This window comes from Pangasianodon hypophthalmus, chromosome 13 (assembly GCF_027358585.1).
Source record: "Pangasianodon hypophthalmus isolate fPanHyp1 chromosome 13, fPanHyp1.pri, whole genome shotgun sequence".
NCBI classification, from domain to species: Eukaryota; Metazoa; Chordata; class Actinopteri; order Siluriformes; family Pangasiidae; genus Pangasianodon; species Pangasianodon hypophthalmus.
In genome coordinates, this window is record NC_069722.1 from 20,762,324 (window position 1) to 20,787,510 (window position 25,187).

The 25,187-nt window shown below is 41.0% G+C and overlaps 1 protein-coding gene across 1 annotated transcript in view; it reads right to left on the reverse strand.

Annotated features, from left to right (window-relative positions):
- LOC113528637 (protocadherin Fat 4) overlaps positions 1–25,187 on the reverse strand; it is a 94,723-nt gene that overhangs the window by 50,560 nt on the left and 18,976 nt on the right. The window lies entirely within an intron of this gene.

Below are 25,187 nucleotides of genomic sequence, written 5' to 3' on the forward strand. Positions count from 1 at the left end.
TGTGCGTATGTGTGTGTGTGTGTATGTAGCTAAGAAAGGATTTTTGTGGTATGCTCACTATAACTCATTTCCTTAAACTTTCCTCCACACACAAAGACCATCTTTAAATTACAATCTTTCTCTCTCTCTCTCCCTGTCTTGCTCTCTCCCTATTTTGGACTCTCTCTCTCTCTCTCTCTCTCTCTCTCATTCTTTTTTTTATCTTACTACCTCGCTCTATTTTTTTTTTGTCTCTTTGGTGTATGCAGTAGATTTAGGAGGTCATTACTCTAGGAGTCTAAGCACAGATTCCTGATCCTCCTCACACACACACACACACACACACACACACACACACACACGAACTCTGCATGGAGCGAATTGGAAATTTCTCAGGGTGGAAACGAGCTCCACAGGGGGGCGTGGAGACCTGCCAGGATCAGTAAAAAAGGAGACACTAAGGGTATGCACATGCACACACACACACATATCCCTATAAGACCCAGATGAGTCAGAGAGAAAGTGTGTGTGTGTATGTGTGTACATGCATTATTTTAACAATGCAGTAAATACTTGTGTTAGAAACAAAGTCGACTTCACTCTGAGAGGAAAAATGTCTCAGGGTAAAAAGTCACAGAGGTGGAATCTTCACAACTTGTTTTTTTTTTTTTGGCTTTGCAGACTTGAAGAGGAAACACTTGTTATTTGCAATGTGATCCCTCAAACTAAAATCTGAATTTAAGAAATCCATCAGACGTGCCGTCAACAGCTCTTTGCTACCTTAATTATTTATGTAGATAGCAAAATTGGCCGTGCTCTCTGGGTGGAAGGGATGGCATGCTCTCTCAGTCTCCTGTCAATCACAGGAACACTAGCCAATCATGGGTATCTGTGACCTCATGTATGCAGAAGAGGGTAGAAAGCACTTTCTTCCGAGTGTTTTATGCTGCCCTTTGATGCAGCACAAGCAGCCTCTCATAGTAAACACGTTTGCCTCACCATCCCCAGTTTGTAACTATTGCGTGATAGGGGAGAGTTAGCAAGTGAGATTTGACAGGTGACCAAAGTGGTAAGAAAAAGGGAGCAAAAAACTAGGAAAACAATCAAGAATGGGGTCATGTGACCCAATGTATTGTTATTCTTATACCACAGCAACATTTTGCCAGTATGACATCATACTTTTTAATCCATTTATAGTTACAGTTGATGTTGTGGACATTGTTTGAAACTTTAGAAACAAAAAAGGCTACCTATACCTGCTATTGTCTACAAGAAAACCTAGACTCTGGATTCTGGATTTCTAGATTTTATTGAATGTAAAGGGTGGCATGGTGGTGCAGCAGGTACAGTTGGCACCTCACAGCTCCATGGTCTCCTGTTTGATCCTGAGCTCAGGGTACTGTCTATATGGAGTTTCACATGATCTGCCCTTGTCCACTTGGGTTTCCTCTGGGACAGAGCAGGAATCATCACTGATTCCAACTTGTCCAGTTGGTTTCTTATGGCCGCTTCTTTTGATTATTCTACTAGCAATCTCAGTAGTAGGGTTGGGTAGCTTATTGAGCTGATTTTTGGTAGAATAATTAAATGACGACATAAGCAATGGTTTTTAGATGTTATTCCTCCAATAATAACTAATCTATCCAACTCTCTATCGTCTAATATCTAAACATTTCATTTCAAAGTCCCTGTACCTGAGAATTGCATACACAAGCTATAAAAGATATGTCAAGATATGTTTAAGCTCTTTTTCTAGTGTGTGTGTGTGTGTGTGTGCGCGCATGATTAAAAGTCTAAACAGGGCTGAAATTGTGTGTGTGAACCCCCCCATTACGCCCCCCACTGAGTGCCTCAATGAGAAAAGCCCAAAACAGTGACAATAAGACACAATAAATGTGTGTGAGAGAGAGACAGACTGTGAGAATGAGAGAGAGCAACTAGCTGAGAGAGAGTGTGTGTGTGCATGTGTGTATGTGAATAAGACCTCAGCAGTTGGTACATAATCGCTAATTTTTGTGCACAGCGGCTCCCAGAACTCCCTGACAGTTAAAGTGTCTAAGATGGAGATTAAACAGAACACAATGGTTCGCATTCGCACACATGCACACAGAAACACACCAAACCAAACCCCAGGAGAGTGAAATTACAAACTTCTCGTTACACACCATAAACATCTAAACGCTACCTCACAACCCTGCGTCTTTAACACGCACATATACACACACACTCTTTTTTCACAATTCCTGTTTGCCGTGATCTCTTCAGCCAACATTCCAACCACAAAACACAAGTAAAGCCAGTTTTAGAGTTTACTAAATCTCCACTGCTCTTAGCAAGCACTAAACCTTCTCCCAATGCTTACACAAAACTCAAGAAGCTTCAGCAGATAGCATTAGCATCAGCATTAGTGATTGGATCATTTCAAAAAGGCACTGAAATCAGAGCCAAACCAGAATTGGAGAAAGAAAAACTAAACACATGCCATGAGTTTCTATCAAATCTTCATGGAGCACAAAAATGGATTTGGGTTAAAACATTGCTTCAAATCATAAAACTCCACTTGGTAATCCCTGATCCATAGAATCACCCCTCCCTTGCTCTTTTTCTTTCTTTCTGTCTCTCTCCATCTGTGTGTGTCGTTTGGAGAGGAGCAGGAAGCGTCTGGCGGGCTGCGGGCCGAGTAGAATGGAGCAGAAACGCTAATGTGTTTAACATGAGGTGGCATAAAGCATATTTCTGCCAAAGAGCACAGCTATAACAGACCTGTTCCCCTTACTGAGGCCATTCATGGAGGAGAGAAAGCAAGAAAGAGAGATGGGGAAAGAAATTGTAAGAGACAGACAGAGGAAGTAACTGGAAGCGTATATGAATAATAGGAAAAGAAATAGCGAAAACACAACACTGCAATTTAGGATGCTTTCACGTCCGCTTGTTTCCTGAAGTGTTCTGGGACCCCCGATCCAATGTAAAAAGCGTATGTGAAATTCAAGACAAACCTAAAAGAGATAAGTTTATGTATGGTGAAACAAAAACATATCTTGCAGAGTCTTTACAAGACTAAAAATTCATGTGAAGTGACTGATAAAAAAAAAAAAAAAAGAAAAATAGCACAAGAGATAGCAAAAACACATTTCGATTTAGGATGCTTTCACGAATACCTTGTTTCCTTGAGCATTTGGGATTCTGTTCTGCTCCAACCTGATCCAAATTTATGATGTGGTCCAAAACTGATCCAAACTTATGTCAAATGCAAACCCAAATGGAGGAAAAAATATATTACTCTATGACCTTCATAGAACGCATTAAAAACGCTCTAGGGAATCAGTCATCCTATGTGGTGTGAGACCATATTCGGGAGTGTGATATTATAGGAAATAGTATAGAAAAGAGTGTTTATCTGATGATCAGAAGACTTCATCAGAACACTTCCTTCATTATAGAGAGATTTCATGCTTGTCCATTTGGCAAAGAAAACAGTACCTTCACATTCGACAACTTCTGGCACAACTAACACTGGCAAGATTAAAAGGATTACTGCTTGCAGGAATAATACGATTAACACTGGTAAAGCTGCTGCCACTGAAACAGAAACCACAATTCCCATCACTGGAACAACCAACTCAGGCATAGCAGTGGTGTGATTGATACTAGACTAAGACTGGAAGGACTAACCTTTGAAGATCTAACACTGTAAGGACTGGAACACAACTAAATAATCATTTTAAGAGTAATAGTTGGACTAACACGGGAAGAGTCAACATTTGACGCTCCAATATTTGAATATCTATCACTAGAAAGTCCAAAAGTAACATGAGAAGTTCCAATATTGGAAGAATGAAAGGACTTACACCTAAATAACTAATACATGAAGGTCTGGTAGAAGAGGAACATTGGAAGGACTACAGCGTTTCAAGGTTCAACAGTTGAATGTCTAACACTTGATCTTTCAACACTGGAAGATCTAACACTTGAAGATGAAACCCTTCAAAGAAGACTAACATTGGAAGACACAGTACTGGAGGATTTAGCCCTTGAAGGTTTGATACTAATAGCCTAGAACTGGAAAGTCTAACACTTTAAGAGTCAACACTTGAAGGTCTAACACTGAAAGGACTACCACATTTGAAGGTACAACACATTGAAAGATGAATAACACTGGAAGATGCAGATGTAGTACTGGAAGATGCAGTTCTGACACATAACCTAGAACTGGAAAGTTTAACACTTGATGGTCTAACACTGAAAGGATTAATACAGAAAGAACTAACACTTTCTGTATTATTCCTTCCACAGTTGACCACAGTTGAAGGACCAACAAGTGAAGGATGCTGAAAGGCCTAACAAGTCAATGTCTAACAACTGAAGAATCCAAATTAAAAGAACATTAGGGAATGTCTAAAACCACACCAAAACACATTGGAGAATTCCAACATATAAAGCTATAACACTGGTGGTACTTAATCTTAAAAGTCTAAAACTTGCAATTCTAACAGTGAAATGACTAACATTGTGCTTGAGCAGAAAGCATGATGTTCCTCTTTCAATGCCAGACTACATAATCTGTCATGCATGTGTGACACTCTGTCTTTAAGACTTCTTTTTCCATAATATGAAGCAACTGGCTGTTGACATATGAGTACAGACTGAGCTATTGTTTGTGGTAACTGCTGGCTGTGATCTCCGGAGATCTCTAGTCTTCACAGTGCTCTATAGATGGATTACTGGGTTAGATCTTAAGACCAATGATTAACAAAATCAATGCTTAGATTTCCTTAAGCTTGCCACTTCATGATCGCTGGTTTGTTTCACTTTAATTGTCTCCAACAACTAAAACCATCTGCTTCAAAAAGCTCTTTATTGTGATGCAATTTGAGTCACGTTCACTTTAGATGCTCCGTCTCTGTCTCTCCCAGGCTGGGTATAGTGTTCTCTCTCAGACTGGGTGTAATGTTCTCTTGTTTCCTCTCCCACCCTCCCTCTGCCTGTCTCTTAGGCTGGGTGTATTCTTAAGTGTACGCTTCAGTAGAACTCAATAGCAGAGGAGCATTTGGTCTGAATGGTGAGAGCACTACTGAATGTGAATGATCGCTGCTCATAAACCCATCAGAAAGAAGCCAGAAACAGCACCAAGAAACACTCACACAGATACTTGGTTATTAGATAAGTTGGGTATTGCAGTCTCTGTATTTTTGTAAGTGTGTAAGGCTCAATTTGAGGAGGCGTCCAAGGGGTTCCTGTCAAAAATTAAAATCACCTCTTTGGAAAACCATCATCCTTGTTTTTTAAATCCAATTTTGATTCATGTTTTTTATGTGACATTATTTAAGATGTCTATAACTGTTTTGCCAAGGTTTAGAAATGGCAGTACAAACACTACAACTAGATCCATTAACTGTTCTTTGAAAGAAAAAAAAACAGGTATAATTACCATTGTAACTAACTAGCTATCTAACTGGTTCACAGTCATTTGTTTTTGCATATCAAGATTTCTGCCAGGATATGATTAATTTTAGCTATCTTATCCCATGTAAAATAGATTTGACCACAGCTCCAGAGCAACTGATTGACAGTTAAGGGGGCAAATCCTTGCTAGCCAAGTTAACTCCCATTTCTTTCTGTGCTACAAATTACACATTTCATTGAAGCTCCATCATATAATTCAGTTCATCACAGTGTCTCCTTTTTCAACTTCCCATTTTTACAGAGTACTTACAGAAACGCTCATTTATACAGCCGGAAACTGGTAGAATGTTCTTTAAAGCTGATGTGTAAAGAGTGTCAGCATTCAGTGGTTTACTAGAACAATGCAGAAACCCAAAATGTTCACGTCTTTAGGTCAAATGATGCACCCGTCCAAGGAATAATGGGTTACCTACAGTATATCAGTGTAACATAACAGTATTAGATTTACTTAGCAATATAGAGCATATCCGAACAAATGCATCCTCTGAGCTGTACGTCGCAGACACACTAGCTGTCTTTCTTTTACACCAGTTTCTCCCACTTCCTCACTTTCTCTCTCTTGCTTTGGGGTCAGCTTTAAGGTGAAAAGGTGATGATTTATCCTGCTGAGAGGTGACGGACTGGAAGTTACCAGAGTCCCTGAGGTTGTGACCTTGCCAAGTCATTAGTTAGCGAAGCTGTAATGCAGCTCTGACATCTTGTTTTTGTGTCTTTCTCACTATCCTTCTCCTTAGAGACGAGCGTAGAGAGAGGGATAAGTGCACGATGAATGACTCCGTTGTTCAGTGCTATTGTTGTATGGAGAGAAAGCTGAGTGTCTTCTGTTCTTATTGTTTCCTTTTTGGCACCTTAATAGGATCAAGTCTTAAACTGCTAGTGATGCTAGTGAAGCAACCAGGCCGAAATGAACAAAAAGAATGTCTGGGTAAAGATGTTTTTGGGCTATGGATGGTATTCACAGATAGTAAATGCCATATTGTTTATAGGATGTCAATGTTTATGATTTAATATTGAGTTACAAGCCATTATGGTAGAGTTGCAGCCTCACAGTTCCTGAGTTCCTGAGCTCGAGTTACTGTCTGTATGGAGTTTTGCATATTCTCCATGTGTCTGGATGGGTTTCCTCTGGGTTCTCAGGTTTCCTCAAAACTCCCATAAATATATAAGGAGGTGGATTGGTGACTCTAAATTGCCCATAGATGTGATAGTGTGAATGTGTGTGTGCACAGGGGTCCCATCTAGGGGTTCCACCCAGTGTTCCCACGATAGGCTCTGGATGCACCACCACCCTTACCTAGCTAAAGTGCTTGAATGATATGCTTCCATGAATCCAAAATGTTATTTATTGTTAGCCATAACATAGCTGGTTAAATCAAACTAGCTACTGTAGCACAGTCTGACAAGCAGCATAATTTGATAACTAATATGCTTAAGTGCTTCTGAGAGCCACTCTTAACTTCTGAAACTTCTGGAATGTTCCCGTTTATTCGTCATTTGCAAGCTGTTCATTGTATAAAGGAGGTGGGGCAGTAGATAGGAAATAGTGCTAAGAAAAGCACTACGTTATGTCAACCATGTGGTGGCAGGGTTAGATGTTTGTTTCAGAGAGTGATTTTCTGACCCTGTCTAGCTAAGAAGGAGGCTTTTGAGGGGAAAAAGTTTGTCCCATGTAGAATGTAGCGCATGGACAGCTGTCTTTCAAAGATCCTTCATTTGGAGAAATGTGAACAAGCTTCTTGGAAATCATGTAATTCTTGTAATCATGCAATCATGTAATTCTTGTAATCATGCAATAATGTTATTCTTTTCACCAGCTGAGAATTAAACAGAAGGTTGAAAAACACGATGGACAAAAATATCAGTGATAAAACTGAGTAACTTTGTTTCATGGACATTTTTTTTTTTTTGTCCAACATGTTTTTAAAAACTGCTGTGCAATTCTCGTCCAAAATACCATCTATAGCCGGACACTCTCGAGCACACTGCTAAATCAATATATCAGACAGAGAAAGTGCCTGTAATGTACACAGATCAAATCTCACCATTCACATCAACACAAACACAATGTAAAAACACACACCCGCCCCGATACAACATTTACGCGGTAATGTAAACAGCACTGGAGTGTTGAAGTACTGTTTGGGCTGAAGTGGTCAGAGGGAAGCATTCGTTTACAGGAGACGCAAAAACATGTTGACTTTACGATGCTCACAGATTGGTGAACAAAAAAGAGCTGAGAAAGAAACAAGATAAACAACTTACATCAAGACAGAAAGAAAGACAAGGAGATGTAGACCAAGAGGGAGAGACACAGGAAGTATAGTATCCATATTGCATGAGATACACATGTATATAAAATGGCGGCATCTGAAAGTTTCATTTATTACAGAGACTTTTCTGAGAGAAAGAGAGAAGGGAAGAGACACACTAGGATAGCGGGAGACAGAAAGAAAGATAGTGAGACAGAAAAGCTGGAGGACTCAGAGGTGGAACCAGAGAAAAAATAAGTGTGAGAAAAACAGAGACGGAGGAGTGTGTCTTTTTCTTAGTCTGTGTGTTATCACTCAACATAAGTTGAGTGTTTCAGAGTTTGTACTGAGCGCACACAGATACGCACACACACACACACAGAGGACTCACAGTATCACACACTTGATCCACTGCGAGACAGAACCAATCATCACCTAAGCCACCACTATACTCTCCCTGTCTCGCCCCTCTCTCTCATACTCGCACAAGCTTTCATATACCCTCACACAAACACACACACATTCTTACATTACCTTAAAAGTATTAATTCCATGTTCAGTCAAAGTTTCAGTCATGTTTCTGAAAAGATTTCACATAAATCAAACTTTCTGACTTAATAAAAATATAACACGATGTTCACCTTTTTTAATATGGTGAAACGTCTAACTTTGGTTAGCGCTTGACGGTAAAGGTAAGTACAGTGTAATTTTAGTCATAAAAGCCATTTTTTTTGTAATTTACCAACACATCTGAGGTAAATGTTGATCTTAATGAAGGGTCTGTCTTGTTTTCACTGTCACTGTGCCTTTATTTTGTCTGTTTAAGACTAATGACTCTGTATTGCTAGCTCGATACATTGTTAGCCTCCATTATCAGCTAGCTTATACGTCCCAATTGCGTAGCAACAATGCCCTCATAACATTAAGCACTTATGTAGTGAGTGTATCGTGTGTTTGGCTTATCAAAAATGTGAATTCACATGGACACACAATACACACACAGAATCGCTATACTACTCTCGCACTGGCACAGATGCAAACACACACTCGCCTAGAGGAGATGCTCGCCTAGAGGAGAACACAAACACATACATTAAACAGTTACAAACATATAACCACAAACAAATACACAATGTGTAATGACATGTCACACACACACACACCTCACACTAACACATGCTTTATCTGTGTGTCACACACACCCACACACACCCACACACAAAGACTTGCTTAGAAGAGATTCATATAAACACACAAAACCACTGACCCACAAGCCTAGATGAGATGAATCTGTTATACACATACTTAAATACTTTAATCTGTCTCTCTTTTTTCTCACTTGTTCTGTCTCCGGATCTCACTCATCCCTCGTTCACGGAGTGTTTGTCCGATTACACGCTTTCTCTGCACGGTCAATATGATTTCTCCTGCTGCTGTCTCACACTCCAGTCCTCTGATTTAGTAAGCACACACACACACACACACACACACACACACACACACACACACTTGGCTTACTGTCCCTCTGAGGACCTTCCACTGATATAATTATAATCTAGTTAATTAACGCTATGCTACACCATATCTAACCCTAACCTTAACCTCAGCAACCAAAAGTTTAGTTCTTTTAACTTTTTAAAATAAAAGCTGCAGTCTTTTTTGTTGTTGTTAAAAAACAGCCAACTCTGAAGACCAGCCAAATGTCCCCGCAAGGTCAAAAATGTCAGATATTCCTATCCTTGTGGGGACATTTAATCCCCACTAAGATATAAGGTCTTTTCTATAAGTATCATCCTCAAATCACACAAGTTGTGTTAAATAATGTCACACTGACATGCTTATGTGGTTTAGGACACAGAATGAACTACTGTAATCTTACAGTACATGAACTAAACTTTAATATATCTCTGAATGCTAGAACTTTTTGGAGGAGGCCATCTTGGACAACCAAATTTATTTTATTTTTTTAGACTATTCTGTCCCCTAGGCATTGCAGATTTGATAGTGGAAAATGTAACATAAATCTGGAGGTTATGAAAACATTTAAAACAGGAATACAGTGTTGTAAAAAAAAAGTATTTGCACCCTACTGATTTCCTCTATATTTGCATATTCCACCAACAACTGCAAATAAATGATTCCTATAACTGAAGGTAAGTCTTTCAGATCGCTGTGAAGTTCCTGCCCCAGCATCTCATTGGAGTTCCGATTGATTCCAAAACCTTAATTTTGTTTCTTTTGTGCCATTCAGAGGTGGACTTGCTCTTGTACTTTAGATCATTATCCTGGTGCGTAGCCTAACTCCGCTTGAGCTTCAGATCACATACTGGTGACCGGACATTCTCCTTCAGGATTTTCTTTTAGAGAACAGAATTCATGGTTCTGTCAATTATGGCAAGTCTCCCAGGCCCTGAAGCAGCAAAGCATCCCCACACCATCACACTACCACCACCATGTTTGACTTTTGGTATGATGTTCTTATTGTGGAATGCTGTGTTAACTTTACTCCAGATGTAACGGGACTATTCCAGAATGGTCCATTTTCCACAGAACATTATATCATGTCATATAAGGAGATTTAGGACAATCTATATGTTTATATAAACAATTGTAGGAGAGATAGATTTGCCTTACTTGTTATCTAAATTAGCCTTGTAGAATCAATGCACAGCTAAAGAAGCAGAAATTCAGACAGTAAGAGGAAAACTGTGTTTATTTCATATTTTCACTGAATTATCTCACTTTGTGGTAGGAGCAGACAGTGTGTGAACACAGTATTTAGATTGATTTCAGTTTCACTTGAGAATTTCTCACACTGGATTGTGATTACTAAGGATCAATTTTCCATCTCTGCATGTCTTGAGGGGAAAGCACAGACGAAATGAGACAGCTGTGTTTAAAAAACTGAATTAAACACAGAATAATGTATGGATTTCATCTACACACACACACACGAGATAGATCGATGAGATAGAAGTAGCACTGACACCTCAGTAATTAATTTATTAACAGCTGTTAAAGTCATTACTACTCTCTCCCTCTTCCTCTCTCATTTTTAAAATTTTCCATCTCTTTATACATTTTTTTCTCTCTTACTCTTACACTCGCATACCCACCCTCTACACACACACACACACACACACACACACACACGCACACGCGCACCATAGCATATAATTTTTTCAGACAAATTTCCTCATTTTGTCTATCCACACACACAGTACATTCCAGAGTGTGACAGACAGACAGACAGACAGACAGACAGGTAGAGATGTACATAGATACAGGTCTGGAGTTGGGTTTAGTGGAGGCCACAAAAACAATAGAAGGTAAATGGGAAAAAGAGAGAGAAAGAGAAGAAGCCAGCTGTTGTTGCTTTTGGCTTGATGACTGGCAATCGACAAGAATGATTCTGTTTTCCATAAAGCGTTTCTCTCTCTCTCTCTATCTGTCTTTCTCTTCCTGACGGTCTGTCTGTCTCTCTCTCTAGCTGTCTTTCTTTGTCTCTCTCTGTCATCCTCTGTCTGTGTGCTGGTCTGTCTGTCTGTCCATCTCTGTGGCTTTCTCTCTTGGTCTCTCCCTGTGTGTCTTCCTCTGGCTGTCTCTTTTGCTCTCCCTCTCTCTCTCTCACTCACTGTCTCTCATTTTCTGTCTGTCTCTCTCACTCTCTCTCTCTATTTCACTGTCTGCCTCTCTTGCTTTCTCCGTCTCACTGTCTTTCTCCGCCTATATGTCTCTCTCTGATGCTCTCTACATCTGTTTGTCTCTTTCTGTATCTCTGTCTCTTTGTCTCTCTCTTTCAATCTCTATCTGTCTCGCTTTCTGTCTGCCTGTCTCTCTCTCTTTGTCGCTCTGTCTTTCTCTGTCTGTCTATCTATCTGTCTTGCTCTCTCTCCCTCTCTCTCTCTCTCGCTCTCCATCTCTGTCTATCACTCTGTTTGTCTCTCTCCATCTGTCTCTCTCCACCTGTCTGTCTCTCTGTGTGTCTCACACTGTCTGTTGGCTCTATGTCTGCCTCTCTTTCACTGTCTCTCTCTTTGTCTGTCTCTGTCTGTCTATCTCTCTCTTTGTCTGTCTCTCTGTTCATTTCTCTTTGGCTGGCTGTCATTCTCTCTCTCGCTCTGTCCCTCTCTCTCAGTTCTCCACACATGTGTGGGCTAAACCTGTAATCATGATTTGAGAACTTTAGGACTTTGTGGAACAACTGACCCCCCTGACCCCCCCATCCATCTTGCCCACACACACACACACACACACACACAAGGTCAACGAGGCTGTGCGATCAGCTCTGGGAAAAACAATGGCGATCACACACGCGCACACACACACACGCACACACATATACATACACAGAGTTGCGTAAACACACGCTGGGAGACAGGAGGAAACCTCACCGTTAATCAGGAGAAGCCGATCCCTAAATTACAGGCTGCTAAACGATACGCTTCTGTTTTTTTCCCCCCAACACACACACATTCTTCACACACACTCTACACACTCGCTCACATTGTTATTTTTATTTTTCCCGCGAGACAAAAACAAATGACTCAATTAAACCGCTGTTCCTGCTAATTAGAGATCTGAGGACGTCCATGTTTGGACAGTTTTGTCCACTGGCGCTGCTTTTATTTCGAGCACAGTCAAATAATATGATCAGTTTGGGGAAGACCCTTAAGCCAGACCATGCTAAAGTTAGCAGCATAGCATGCAACCACACACACACACACACACACACACATACACACAAGAGAGAGAGAGAGAGAAAGAGAGAGAGGGAGAAGGGGTTGGTTATAACAGGAGAGAGCAAGAGTGTATGACTGTATCATATTTTGGTCTTTTATTTTTGTCCTAAAAAAAAAAATGTAAGTATTTTATTTTTCATTCTAAGAATCCATTTCATTTCAGGAAAAAGCACATTTTTTTGTTTTACATTTTTGCAGCATAAAAGTGAAAGCGGAAAAGATAAAAACAATAAAAATAATAAAAACAAAGAAAAATAAACAGCCATTTACTGTATTAGAGAGTAAATAATGCATAACTGCCAACGATCTGTAAATGACTCATAATCACCGCTGCCAGACTGCCATTATTACGTCTGCATCAGTTATATAATAATGGCATGCAAACACACACACAAACACACACACACACACACACACGTAATCACACCTTGCCATCACGCCATTATTCGGCAGCGTGGCGTCTTTACGCTGTGGTGTTTGACAAACTTCGGATACTGTGAGTGAACACACTGCTCTCTCTCTCACGCTATACACAAACACATATACACACACACACACACACACACACACACACACAAATACTCATGCACTCACATCAAGGGTGCAGATTCCAGTCAAGGAAGCTCACAGTGGAAAGAGCAGATAACATGAGGATAAACACAAAACCATTAGAGACTGGCGACGCACCAGAGAGGTGTGTGTGTGTGTGTGTGTGTGTGTGTGTGTGTGTGTGTGTGTGTGTATGTGTCCACCGAGCACTCCGCTCAGTCTTATCTGTCTGAATAAAGCGCCAGGTTTTTAAGAGGCACAGCCTACAACTCCTCCACACACACTTCTTCTGTCTGTGTTCAAAATGGGGTCCTGCTCATTACTGCTGAACACTTGATAGCACACTAACTTGGTCCATGTTCAATAACAGATTTCATTCAGCATTCTGTCACATAAACACTAGTCTTATATGGAGGTGTTTCAAACCACAAACCTGTGTTCCCTACTGGACGTTCACTCAGTGGTCATTTCATCACTACAAGGAGTATTTTGTAATATACCCCACCCCATCTACTCTGTCCATCAGTGAAATTCCGGATTCTGATTGGACAGAAGGAGTTGATTCATGTTCCATAACAGCAGCTCTGACAGTAGTTCTGGCTGGAATTCAGATGCACTCGTTCTAGCACATTATCATTGCTATAGTAACGACGTACACAGGGACTTTATTTGTATAGTAAACACTCCACAAACAGCCACATATAAATAGCTAATTGTTGATATGTTCAAGTTTTCTGTACGGAGATTTAATGTTTAGGGAAGGAGTCTCCAGTGTCAGCAATCTGAAGCAGTCAGAGGTAAAAAATGTAACTTGAAGTCGTCCATCACAAGAAAGTTTTCAGGACAGAGGATTTTGTGCTTTGTGCCGGTTTCTGATCAGAAGTCGGAAGTCGATCTCCATGCGTTCGAGCTACAAAGTGGGAAAAAACATGCCTCCGTGTTTGCCTTTTGTTAACAAGCTAGCCAGCTAACTGTGTTGAGTGATGTACTGTACATATACATATATTTCCTCCTGTTTAGTCAGTGTTATAGATTTAACATGAGATAGATTTCGTCAGGTGACAAGCAACATTTGAGATTTTCTCAATTCTATGCAAATTAGGTAAAAAAATCGGGTATCTACGGTAAAATCCAAATGATTGGTTCAAATGATTCCTCAGAAGATTCCAGTGGCACGTGCTGTCTGATATTTCTTCTATTCCTCACTCGTAACTTACTTCCTACTTGCAGTTAGTTGCCATTTAAGAATTTGCTACAGTCCTACAAGAGACAAACTACAAACAACATGACGGACTTGCTGCTCACTAGTGTGACTCTAGGGTAACTATAAGTGGATAAAAACGTGTGACGTGTTGTACTTTAATAAAAAAAAATATTGTAATTGTTGGCAAAAAACGGTAACTACTGGTCATTAGACCACCCCATTGTTGATCATTTTTCTATAACACCATGCTCCCAGGTGTTTTTCTGTTGTTTCCATGTTATAGGTGTACAGTTAGAGTGTAATTGATCTTTTTACATACACAGTGTCTAAAAAACAAATTCCGATCGAGTCCACTTTCATTTGAAGATTCATCAAATATGGATTCTCCAGTAATAAGGATAAGCTGAGGGAAAAGGGGGATTAGTGCTCTGTGTGTTCATGTACTTGGGGGACTGTGTGTCAAAAGGAAGATCAAGAAAATCAACTCACACACACACACACACACACACACACACACACACAGCACATCTGCAAAAACTCCTTTCATCTCTTTCTCTGTTTTTAGCCATGACCAGCACTCACAGTAACATTAACACACACACACACACACATTGTGGTGCTTACTGGCCTGCTTATCAGTCTTTGGTCCAGACTGTGCATACACCCTCAGGATTAAAGGGTTTGATGAAAGAGAAAGAGAAAAAGAGAGAGAGAGAGAGCGAGAGAGAGAGAGTCAGAGAGAGAGAGTCAGAGAGAGAGAGCCTATAGAAATGCTAAGGAAGCAGTGCTGCTTTTCTTCTTTCGTTCCCTCCATTAATTCGCCCTGGGACGTTCCCACACATAGAGTTCATTAATTCACACTATTTTAACCCACTATTGTGTGTGTGTGTGTGTGTGTGTGTGTGTGTGTGTGTGTGTGTGTGTGAGCAGGAGATCTGAAATGGCCTCCAGGGTCTGACACTGAAACACACACAGTCTCCGTCTTCTCCCTCATTCTAATCGGTCATCTCTTCATCACTGACATGTAGCCATTGACAGAGGGAAAGAGAGAGAGAGAGAAAAAGGAAGAGGAAGTTATGGGAAGAAAGGGTGGGGAAAAAGGGGGGAAGAAGAAATTAGAAAGGATAGAGAGAGAAAGAAAGAAGGAGAGGCAGCGAAATTGAAAGAGAACGAAATCTGGTATGGAGAGACAAAAAGTGCTTTAAAGAGAGAAAGACAAAAAGAGGGGTGAAAGATGGAAAGAATGAGAAAAAGTGACAGAGAGGATGAAAAGGTAATGGGAGCAAGGCAGTGATTGGAGAATAAAAAGGGTAAGACAAATTAAGGAATAAGAGGAAGAAAAGGAAGGAATAAAAGAGGGGAGAGAAATATACATTGAATATAGAAAATAAAGATACATTGAGAGAAAGACATTATGAGAAAGGGAAAACGAGAAGGGAGAGCAAGAAAGAAGCGAGGATAAGTGAGAGGAAAAGAGATGAGAGATAAAGAATGGGATGAGTTTATACAGAAGGGGCAGAGTTATGGATGGGACTATTATAAGGGGGAGTGGTTATACCAAGGGGGCGGAGTTAGGACTTGTAGCTTTAATTCCAACTTCATTCATATGAAGTAGCAGATTTCTGTCATGTGTGTATACTGATCTCTCTCTCTCTCTCTCTCTCTCTCTCTCTCTCTCTCTCTCTGTCTCTTTCTCTGAGGGGTGATTGGGTTCACCAGGTTAAAGACCTGTGATCAGACATAACCCAGACACTCCAGACAAGATACAACTGCGGAATCTAAAACACACACACACACACACACACACACACACACACACAAACAAAAACACACAGAGCAGTCTGATCCAGATTACTCTGACCTGCTCTTACTACATCAAGATAAGAGAGGTGGAAATGTTTCTTATATATGTCAATCATTTTTCTTCCAGCCAATCACATCATGAAGAGGCGGAGTTTCGAGTCTTCATAAGAATAGCTGCAGAGGTTAGTGCTTGTGTAATTACCATAAAAGTCTTTACACACACAACAGTGCTCTAACTGTAGTAATGCATGTGTGTGTGTGTCTTGTATGTTCTTGCTATCTCCTTCCAGATGGGACCGCTACTGATCGCCACCACCCACGTTTACTCTCTGAAGTGTGTGTGTGTGTGTGTGTGTGTGTGTGTGTGTGTGTGTGTGTGTGTGTGTGTGTGTGGCTGTTTTAGTACAGGCACAAAGACACTTCAACCTGGCATGGTTTCCATTACACACATACACACTTGCTCAAGTTCAGACATACAGCAGAACCCCCAAACACACACCCCAAACACACACACACACACACACACACACACACAGACATCATATATTTAACATGTTAATTTCTCAGGAACTCAAAAATGTCCTGGGCCATTAGTAAGCATGCTCCTCACTGACTACTTGTGTGTATGTGTGTGTGTGTGTGTGTGTGTGTGTGCTAAAGCACATTGCTTCACTATGAAGTAATGAAGGTCAGGAATTATATCTCTGTCTCTCTCTCCGTCCCTGTTCTCTTCTCTCTCTCTCTGTTTTTATTCTCCTCCTGTTTCCTCCTTTACCTATCTTTTCTTTCCTTTCTATGTTTTTAACTTCCATCTCTCTAATCTGTCCATCTGTTTCCCCCCTCTGTTCCTGCTCATTCTCCCATTTTTCCTTGCTTTCCTTCATACTCTTGCTATACCTCTTTCACTCCATGTTTTTGCCTCTCACATTTTATAATCTCTCATTCTCAGCCTTTCACATTCCTCATTTCTGTTCTCTCTCTCCTTCTCTCTCTCTCTCTCTCTCTCTCTCTCTCACACACACACACACACACACACACACACACACACACACACACTGTGTCTATATGAGGTGTTCAGCGGGTTGATGTAAATGACTGAGGGAGACAAAATTCTTGAGGTCCTGAAAGAGGGAGAACTTAATCTGTCTCTCTCTCTCTCTGAAGGATCACTTTGACTTTCCCACACTGTGTGAATTCATTACATGTGCATGTACTTGGTTGTGTGCTTTATCTTTCATGTGTGTGTGTGTGTGTGTGTGTGTCTGGATCCAGTCGGATTTCAGTTTGCCAGGCCGCGACGTCCCAAAGTGCCGCCTAGAAAAATGTAAAGAATCTCCCCCCTTTTTCCCTGACACATAAAAAGCAAGAAAGAAAAAGAAAAGGGTAAGGTATATGTGCAGACATTAAAGTGATATACTGTACATGTAAGAAACTGTGTTATTTACTGTGGTATCGAGGTAGTTAGGGGTATCTAGTAATATTTACTAGGAAATTAGGGTATTTACTAGAGTGTTGGGATAGTTAGGTGTATTTATTGGAGTATTTGGGTATTCATTCAGGTATAGAGGTAGTTTGAAGTATTTCCAGGGATATTGGACTAGTTTGGGGTATTGTCTGAGGTATTGGGGTATTGGGGTTTGTAGATGGTGTTTAGGATAAGTATTAAAGGTGGTATTGGAATAATTAGTTGGGTAGTTTGGGGGGTATTTCTGGGGATATTTAGTGTTGTTGGGGTAGTCACTAGGGTATCAGGGTTGTTTATGTTACCAGAGAATTTAGGTAGTTAGGGCATACACTGGGGTGTTTGAGTAGTCAAGGTATTTATAGGGGAATCTGGTTAGTGGTATTGTGGTAGTCTTGCGTGTTTATGTTTTGAGGTAATTTGTGATATTTACTGGGGTAATGGAGATATTGGGCTAGTTAGGAGTATTGACCAACGATTGGGGCAGCTATTGGCATTGGGGGTATTTAAGAAGCTATTTAGTGTAGTTAGGGGTAGGTACTAGGGTATAAGCATTGTGTATAGTATTTACTAGAGAATTTTGGTAGTTAGGGGCAATTACTGTGATATTTGAGTAGGTGTGTTATTTACAGGTGTATCAGGCTAGTTAGAGGTATTTACTGGGGTAGAAAGGAGTATGAAAGGGGACTTACTGGGGTTTTGTAACCACCTGGGGTATTTACTGAGGTAGTTTGGAGGAGGTTGTGGTATTTACTAGGGTAATTTGGGGTGTTTATTTTGCATCTGAGGAGAGTGGAGAGGCAGCGTGTGACCACATTGTGTTTTAAGTGAGAGCCGAAAACACAAGAGCAAACAAACCTCTCACAGAAAACACTGGCCCCTGTGTGTCCAAGTGTGTGTATATGTGTGTATGTGTGTGTGTGTGAATGTGTGTGTGTGTGTATGTGTGGGAGTGTAAAGTTGAAGTAGTCTGCCCCTGTCGAGTGTGTGTTGCTGGGTGCTAGAGCATGAGGGGCTTTAGGTCTTCCGACACACTGCTGCTTCAACATACATCATCCATGATCACAACATGGACAGTGTGTGTGTGTGTGTGTGTGTGTGTGTTGGGAGTGTACTGTGTCCTGTGTGAGTGTTTGTGAGTATATGGAGTGTGTGTTGGGCATAAAGTTTGTTTCTATTGCATTACGATGTGTGTTTTGAATGTACAGTGTGTTGGGCAGACAGGGACTGTGTTGAGTTACAGTGTGTTTATCCTGTGTGTGTGTGTGTGTGTGTGTGTGTTATCACAGCAGGCAGTCTCGCTGAGATTACCAGCTGTTTGTTTTGATTTTCTGCTTTTATTTTCTTAAGTGAAAAAATGTCAGCACTCAACATTTATGGACCTCATGGGACGCAGTTTGACCTCCAAGCAGTCGAGGTCAGGAGAGGAAGCTGCCAGTGTGTGTGTGTGTGTGTGTGTGTGTGTGTGTGTGTCTGTGTCTGTCTGTCTGTGTGTCTAAAAGAGATAAATGTGAGGATGGGTAATACTTTTGCTGGCCAAATCAAAGAATTACCCCAATACTGCACTACTTCAATGTACCAGTAAATGCCCCTAGCAACCTCAATTCCCTGGTCAATACCCATAACTACCCAAGCACCTATAACTACTCCCAATCCCCTAATAATTAACCCAACAAATAGCTCTAATTACCCCATCCCCCAATACCCAAGAAAATACCCCTACCTACCCCAATACTCCAGTAAATACCCTTACCTATTTCAATGCCACAGCTAATAACCCAAATAAATACCCCTAATTACCTCATACCCCAGTACCCTGTCACATCAGTAAATACCAATATCCTGTAACCTAGTTAATGTGCCTCACTGCCCTAATACCCCAGTAAATACCTGTACCTTCCCCAATACCCTAGTAAATATCCCTAGCTACTCTACTACACCAGTAAATACTTCTAACTTATCCAGTAAATATACCTAACTACTCTAATACCTTAGTTAATTCTCCCAACTACCCTAATACCACAGTATGTAACCCTACCTACACTATTACCCAATTAAAATCCTAAATCATTCACAGTACCCCAATAAATACTCCTAACTAGCCCAATAAATATGCCTACTTAACCAATACCCTGGTACCCTGGTACTCACCATACAATGCGCCAGTAAATACCCACAAAGCCCCAGCTTCAGCACCATTAATATTTCCAAAACCCTAAATACCCCAGTAAATACCCCTAACCAACATAATATCCAAAATAAATACCCCTTACACTTTCTCTCAATACCCCACCACTCTCTCTGTCATCTCTCTGTCATCTCTGTCTGTCTGACTCTCTCTCTCAGTTTTCCATCACTCTCATTGCCAATAAGAAATGCATTAATGCTTATGGCACATTTTCACTTGCTAAAACTGGCCGATTGTGGTCGATTGGACACACACTCTATCCTCGTCCATCCTCTTTTCGAGACAAGCCAAAGAGTCCAAACATCAAGTGCAACTTTCCGACCTGCTCTGAGACAGACTTTGTGCCCCAAGTGAGTGTATGTGTGTGTGTGTGTGTTTGTGTGTGCGTGTGAGAGAGAGAGGAGGATGTAATGATGTTGCCAAGCTTTTGTCACGCTTTAAGGGTTCCTTTGCTGTCAGTCGCAGGGAGAAAGGACGTCCTCTCTCCCTTCACGGCCTCCCCCATCCCACACACTGCCCGCGCTCACTCACACACACGCATTTGCATTTAAAAGATGTGAATTCCCCCGTGGCCATGGCGATGGCAGAAAAGGTGCAAAATTCACTTCGGACGACTTTATAAAGCAGTCAGTAATCAGCAAGAGGAGACAGGCGACGTGAAAGGAGAGAAATAAGAGCGTTAAAAAGACTTTTTTTTTTTTTTAAAAAGGAGGAGGCAGACTGGATGTGAGCATATAAAAGAAAGATTAATACCCTGAAAATCGCAGGAATCCGAAAAGCCTTTTTTTTATTTTGTTTTGTTTTTTTAAAGATGCAGCTTTTGAAGACGCTGTGAAACTTTCTCTCTCTCTTACACACACACACACACACACACACACAATCAAAGCACAGAGGGATTCAAATACAATTTAAAAAAGATTTTAATTGCTGAAATTTAAATGATGGAAAAACAAACAACCGGTTTTGAAAATATCAACAATACCACATACCCGATACCCCAATAAATACATCCAACTATCCTAATTAATATGCACCTTTAAATACCTAAAAATACTTAAGAAAATACCCCCAACTAACCCAAGTAAATTCATATAACACCCCTGAAAACTCCAGTAAATACCCCAACTAAAATTCCAACAACTAGCCCTAACTACCCCAATAACCCAGTAAATACCCATAGAACCCCTTAAACCTCCAATAAACACCCCACCTACCCTGGAATGCCCTAAGTACCCAAATAACTCAGTTGGTACCCCCAAAACCCCAGTAAATACCACCAGCTACCCTAAAATGCCACTGAATAGCCATAACTAGCCCAGTACCCCAGTAATGACCCACAGAACCTCTCAAAACTTCAGTAGTCCCAACTATATCAAACATGCAGGTAAACAGCCCAAACTACCCCAATAAATACTAATAAACCCTTTAAAACTCAAGTAAAACCCCCAGCTAGCACAACGTGCCGGTAACTAGTCCTAAATACCCAAATAACTCAGTAAATACACTTATGAACAAGTAAAAAAACTTCAATAAGGGTCCCCCACTTACCCAGAAATGCCAGTAGTTGTTCTGCTCCCATTAGGGGTCGCCACAGCAGATCATTGGTCCACATATTTGATTTGGCACAGTTTTAACGCCGGATGTCCTTCCTGACGCAACCCTCCCCAATTTTATCCGGGCTTGGGACTGGCACTGGGAGTGCACTGTTTTGTGCAACCAGTGGCTGGGGTTGGTTCCCTGGCCGGGAATCAAACCTGGGCCGCGGCAGTGAGAGCGCCGAGACCTAACCACTAGTCCTCCAGGGACCCTTCCCAGAAATGCCAGTAAGTTGCCCAAAGTACCCAAATAACCCAGTAGATATCCAAAAATCTAGTAAATAGCCCAAAGTACTCCAATGAACAAACACCTATGAAACCCCTCAGAACTCCAGTAAATACTACCAACTACCCCAAAGTGCCAGTAAATAGCCCCAAGTACCCAAATAACCCAGTAAGTACATTTACAAAAAATCAAAACTCCAATAAAAGTCCCTCACCCACCCCAAAATGCCAGTAAATGGGCCAAACTACCCAATACCCTAGAAAATGCCTACTGAAACTCTCAAAACTTCAGCAGCCTCAACTTCAACAAACATGCAGGGAAGGAGCCCAAACTACCCCAATGAACCAGTAAGTACTCATAACTGCTCCCAACCCTCCAACTACTGCATTACTTTAGTACCCAGCGCCAACCAGCCCTAAACCTGCAAAAATACCCCCATTAAACACAACTGGGGTAGTAATACCTGTAACCACCCAAATAACTGTAGGCACCCAATACCTCAGTAAATACCCAGTAAATACCTAGAACTCCTCCACAAATGTCAGTAGTAAATGCACTGAATTTAGTGTCTTCCAAGAGTGTGTGTGTGTGTGTGTGTGTGTGTGTGTGTGTGTGTGTGTGTGTGTGTGTGTGTGGTGCTCAAAGCTGGACAAGTATTAAGCAGAAAATTGCATTAAATGGGATAACAACCCAACAATAATCCCTCACTGATGAGCATGGGAGAGAGAGAGAAAGAGATAGAGGATGATGATAAGGAGAAAGAGAGAAAGAGCCACAGAGCCAGAGGACAAAGATAAGGAGAGAGAGTAAAAAAGAAAAAAAAACGGAGTGAAAGAGATGGATAAAGTGAGAAAGACATACAGAGATAGGGAAAGAATAAGTGTGGAAAGAAAGACAGGAAAAAGAAAAAGATAAAAGAGAGATGGAAAATGAGAAGAATGGAGAGAAATAATTTAATGTGGGAGTATGGGATATATAAGAGAAAGAGTGAAAGAGAGAGAGAGCGAGAAAGAGAAAGAGAGAAGGAAAAGGGTAGAGAATAGTAAACCAGTGAAAGAGGGGAAATTAGGGCAAAGCTCTGTGTGTGTGTGTGTGTGTGTGTGTGTGTGTGTGTGTGTGAGAGTGAGTGTGTGTGTGAATGTGAGGCTAATCATATTCTCATTAAGATTTTCCCACTAGATTTCCTCAAGCCAATTTAATAAGAAGATCAAATGATGTGGGCTAAGCAACTAAACACATAAACAACAGCACAAACAACAACAACTAATGATCATTATATTAATGATGCACTTAGCTAAGGAAAGTAATAATTTCAAAATGCTAAATAACATCCAGCCAAGTGGGTCAGAAGACACACACTCACACACACAAATGTTTCACTAGAAGATTTCTGTGTGTTTGGCAGAAACTGTGTTGTGTGTATTTGTGAAATGGGACTTTTCAGAAAAACTAGGTCTAAATTGTGTTCACAGGAAGTGTTTCAAAAGAGAGAGAGAGAGAGAGAGAGTAAAATGGTTAATGTTAAATGGTTAATGTCCAGAACTAGCATTTGCCCAGCATTGGGCGATACATAGTCTCTGTTTTTGTATGATTTTGTCTCTGATTTATTTCTAAGTGTCATGTCTCAGACACACATCTGGAACAGATTCATCTCACTCACACACACAGACACACACACACACACACACACACACACATACACACACTGTGTTCAGGCTGATTTTGAGTGTGTGGACCCGGCTCAAATAACTCTAATGAGTAATAGAGCTGCCACACACACACACACACACACACACACACACACACACACACACACTGTGCATGCTGCTACAGATGGAGAGTAGACTGTATGTTTTCATTAACGTTATGTTTCATTCATAGTGTTTCATTAACGTTATGAAATAACACACATGGAATTATACAGTGATCAAGAAAAGTGTTAAATCAAAATTATTTTTGATTTTAATTTCTTAACATATTTCTTATTGACGCTTTGAACACTCTTAGCATCTTCTCAACCAGCTTCATAAGTGAGCGTGACCCAGGAGGCTTTTCTTAAAGTTCCCAAATAGGCCATTCACTGCTTTTTTTAAGTTCTAAAAAAAAAAATCCACTTGTTCTTCAATTGAATTTTAAGGCAATAATAGAAGCACTTATATTACATATATTACAAATATTATATCTGTAATAAGAACATCTGTACATCGTATTTATGCAATTTTTTCATCATCCAATTATGTGGCATCAGCACAATGCATAAGATCATGCAGATACATATCAAGAGCTTCATTTAATTTTCACATCAAACAAAATGTGATCTCAATGACTTTGACCAAAGGGCTTGAACTTGTTGGTCCATGATTTGAGTATTTCAGAAATGGATGTGATTTTTCACGTACATCAATCTACAGAGTTTACACAAAATGGTGCAAAAAAATAAACATCCAGTGAGAAGAGAGAGGACAAAGAAGAATGGCCAGACTGGTTTGAGTTGACAGGAAGGCTACAGTAACTCATATAACCACTCTACCACTGTGGTAAGCAGAAAAGCATCTCAGAACAAACAACACGTCCAACACTGAGGCGGATGGGCTACAACAGCAGAAGACCACATCAGGTCCACTCCTGTCAGACAAGTACAGGAATCTGAGGCTACAGTGAGCGCAGGCTACTGTGCCTCACAACTGGAAATAAGAAATCCTTCATTTTCATGTTGCACTTGATAAGACGATCAGCTAATCTCCTCTTGGTTTTTCCAAAAGTTCAACAAAATTAATACCACTGACAGGTGAACTGAATAACACTGATCATCTTGTTACAATGGCACCTGTCAAGGAGTGGGATATATTAGGCAGCAAGTGAACAGTCAGTTCTCGAAGTTGATGTGTTGGAAGCATGAAAAATGGGCAAGCATAAGGATCTGAGCGACTCTGACAAGGGCCAAATTGTGATGGCTAGACAACTGGCTCAGAGCATCTGAGTATGCAGTGGGTAGTACCTACCAAAAGTGGTCCAAGAAAAGACAGCCGGTGAACCAGCGACAGGGTCATGCGCACGGCACCCAAGGCTCACTGATTTGTGTGGGGAGTGAAGGCTAGCCTGTCTGGTCTGATCCCACAGAAGAGCTACTGTAGCACAGATTGCTGAAAAAGTTAATGCTGGCTATGATAGAAAGGTGTCAGAACACACAGTGCATCACCACTTGTTGCACATGGGGCTTTGTAGCCGCAGACTGGTCAGGGTGCCAATGCTGACCCCTGTCCACCGCAAAAGCACCTACAATGGGCATGTGAGCATCAGAACTGGATCACGGAGCAATGGAAGAAGGTGGCCTGGTCTGATGAATCACATTTTCTTATACATCATGTGGATGGCTGGGTGCGTGTGCATCGCTTACCTGGGGAAAAGATGGCACCAGGATGAACTATGGGAAGAAGGCAAGCCGGTGGAGGCAGTGTGATGCTCTGGGTCCTGGCATTCATGTGGATGTTACATTGACACGTCCCACCTACCTAAACATTGTTGCAAACCAAGTACACGCCTTCATGGCAACGGTATTCCCTAATGGCAGTGGCCTTTCAGCAGGTTAATGCCCCCTGCCACACAGCAAAAATTGTTCAGGGATGGTTTGAAGAACATGAAAAAGAGAGTTCAAGGTGTTGACTTGGCCTCCAAATTCCCCAGATCTCAAGCCGATAGAGCATCGATCTGGACAAAAAAGTCGAAT